We start from the raw sequence: 3,712 nt of genomic DNA, 5'->3' as shown, positions 1-3,712 counted from the left end.
TGTATCAAAATTTTCGCACCATTTTGAGCTTTTTTGTTTGAAATCAGTTTCTATATACATGATATATACAGTCAAACTAGTTTGCTCGCACCAACCCCTGAACTAGGATGGTGGTGTAATAGTAAAACGCAGGACCAAACTATAAAATTTAGTTAGAAGGTTTAGGTCCATTAAAACGTTTAATCCTGCTGCAAATGTTTGCACCTGTCCTAAGTCAGGAATCTGATGTACAGTAGTTGTCGTATGTAATTTACACGTGTTTCTCTTTTCTCGTTTTTTTTTTTAAATTTTATATAGATTAGACCGTTGGTTTTCCCGTTTGAATGGTTTTACACTAGTAATTTTGGGGCCCTTCATAGCTTATTGTTAGGTATGAGCCAAGGCTCCGTGTTGAAGGCCGTACATTGACCTATAATGGTTTACTTTTATTTAAATTTTTATTTGGATGGAGAGTTGTCTCAATGGCACTTACCGAGGCACTCACACCACATCTCCCTATATCTATAAACATAAACTAACAGATCTGAGAGTAATAGTAGCCAAAATTAACTTGTACATCAATAGTGTATCTAAAATTAAAATATTAATCAGTATACATCAAAGCTCAAAAGGATTAAGCGTTTAGACGTCATTTACAATCAGAGAAAACGCGACTTTGTGCAATTCTAACATACAGTTACCGATAGGTTGTAAAATCGTGAATTTGCACATGCATATAACGGTGACAATCAATTTTGTTTTAATATACTAAGAACATAATTAATATTTATATTGAATATCCGGTCTCAGCAAATGCACATTTCGTTTAAATTAAGTTATCTACCGGTACAACAAAATTTCCAAACCAAACTTTCCCAAGAATTTACTAAATTTATCCCGTTTCTCATTAGCTGTGTTGTCGAGTTTCTCTTATAGATTTGAAATGACTTTATCTAGGAAAAGGCAATTGTTACCGTTTATAATTGATTTATCAAAGGTAAGTTTTTTTAAGCAGTCTTTTAGTAATTTTTTCTATGTTTAACGTTTAACATCAATTCTCTGTATGCATCAACCAACAGCTGGCCACATAAAAAAATAATGTGATAGAAAAACTACCTCTAACATCAAAGTTAGTTGCATTATTCATAAAAATTACATTAAAATCTTAATCACCCCAGTCCTTATTGTCGGTTGCTAAGGAACATAATTTTCCTTAGCAACCAAGGAAAAATTTACCTCAAAATGACCAAATGTCAATTATGAACAGCTCATTTATTATGTCAGATAGCTTTTAATAGTTTACCATTAAATGAACAACAGAATATGCTTTATAAAGATATATTAATTAAAGTAAATCATATACGGTGAAATACTTTGGGTACTGTGGATCTTAAGCAAAAAGAGTCAAATTCGACCAAATTTGGTCCCTAAAATAATTTTTTTGCAGAAATATAGCCAAAACATGACTCACTACACTTAAAGATTAAGTATTTAGCTAATCATTAATGAAAAAATATCTCTGGGTAAACATATTTTAAATCAATGGCGGATAATTCAAATTGGGTCATATTAGGGGTGTAAACTGTTCATGTAGTTTCAGTGGAAAATGTTAGTAAAAATTTACAAATTTTATGAAAATTGTTAAAAATTGACTATAAAGGACAATAACTCATTAGGAGGTCAATTGACCATTTGGTCATTTTGACTTGTTTTAGGTCTTACTTTGCTGTACATTATTGCTGTTTACAGTTTATCTCTATCTATAATAATATTGACCTGATAAACAATTGTATCACATGTCAGATTTATTCTAAATGCTTTGGTTTTTGAGTTATAAGCCAAAATCTGCATTTTATGTTCAATTTTTAGCCGTGGCGGTCATCTTAGTTAGATGGCCGTGTCACCGGACACATTTTTAAAACTAAATACCCCAAAGATGATTGTGGCCAAGTTTAGATTAATTTTGGCAAGTTGTTTCAGAGGAGAAGATTTTTGTAAAAGATTACTAAGATTTACGAAAATATGTTAAAAATTTACTATAAAGGGTAATAACTCCTAAAGGGGTCAACTGACCATTTCGGTCATGTTGACTTATTTGTAAATCTTACTTTGCTGAACATTATTGCTGTTTACAGTTTATCTCTATCTATAATAATATTCAAGATAATATCCAAAAACAGCCAAATTTCCTTAAAATTACCAATTCAGGGGCATCAACCCAATAACGTGTTGTCCGATTCATCTGAAAATTTCAGGGCAGATAGATCTTGACCTGATAAACAATTTTAACCCTGTGAGATTTGCTCTAAATGCTTTGGTTTTTGTGTTATGAGCCAAAAACTGCATTTTACCCCTATGTTCTATTTTTCGCCATGGCGGCCATCTTGGTTGGTTGGCCGGGTTACCGGACACACTTTTTAGATACCCCAATAATGACTGTTGCCAAGTTTGGTTCAGTTTGGCCAAGTAGTTTCAGAGGAGAATATTTTTGTAAAAGTTAACGACGACGGACAAAGATTTTCAAAAAGGGGAAATAACTCATTTTTCGAAATTAAATCCAAATTAGTTTTAGCATGAAATTTTCAATTGCTGGAATATGTTATATGATATATTTACTCTCAATACATCTAAAAATAGTTTTTTTCTTAAGAAAGGACTATTTATCATGAAAATATTCATATGCAAAATATTCATTCACAAATAGAACGTAAAAAAGGGAAATTTCAGGGTAAATTACAATTACTAGTATTCCTCTTTGGCAACTTTCTGCAACATTTACCCAAGAATTTTTTTGCAGCATTTTGTTGACAAAACATCCATTATTTTATATTTTATAGTCCTTTGTGTGAGGATTTCTGCGTTTTTGGTAAAATCAGATGTAAAAAATGACAAAAATCGGGAAAAATCATGCCGATTTTTGTGTTAGGTGGACCCCCTTTTGAACCAAAAAACTGTTTTTAATCAAAAAATTTGTCAGTTTAAATGATTGAATTCTTCTCTTATACCCATGAAAGTAACAAAAAATGTTATGCTTTATCTCATTTTTGACATAAAATACAATGTTAGCCATTTCTCCTTGCTATACTAATATATACATATGATGTCATGTTGTTTCCATGGCAACCAGACTATACAGATTTTTTTTTAATTTTTTTTTAATTTGACTGTTAGTTTGGACCATTTCAACTTAAAAAAAAGTAATCGAAAAAAAATAATCTGGCCAAAATTTTTCATATTTGGTCTATTATTACAGAGAATTGATGTTAATAACATCAGCATATAAATAAGCTTTTTGTTGTTTGTACTAAAGAAACAATAAGTCAAAATTTGAATCTCTAAAGAAAAACAAAACAAGAAAACTTTTAAATGTGTATGCAAGTTTTAAAGTTGAAGGCACAGCTACATATGTTCTAGTGTACTGTTGAACATTGTTGATATTTATAAATAGAAATAATATTTCCAAATAATTATTTATAGCGATTTTATTTTTGTTATTCATGTTTTTCAATTTCTTTGTCAATGATCATAATTTAAAACAAAACTTCTGATCAGAGATCTACTTGCATTTGAAAATTTATGCATTACAATGCATGATACAATAAAATAAAGTGAAAATCGCAAAAATATAAATAAATTATAAATTAACCTGTACATACTGTATAAGCAAAAAATAAATCTAAAATTAAAGATACCGTATACGTGTCATTTCGCGGTAAAACAAATCAATGTAACA

This window comes from Mytilus galloprovincialis, chromosome 12 (genome assembly GCF_965363235.1).
Source record: "Mytilus galloprovincialis chromosome 12, xbMytGall1.hap1.1, whole genome shotgun sequence".
NCBI lineage: Eukaryota > Metazoa > Mollusca > Bivalvia > Mytilida > Mytilidae > Mytilus > Mytilus galloprovincialis.
The sequence above is the reverse complement of the archived record's forward strand: the minus strand, read 5'-3'. Positions refer to the sequence as shown.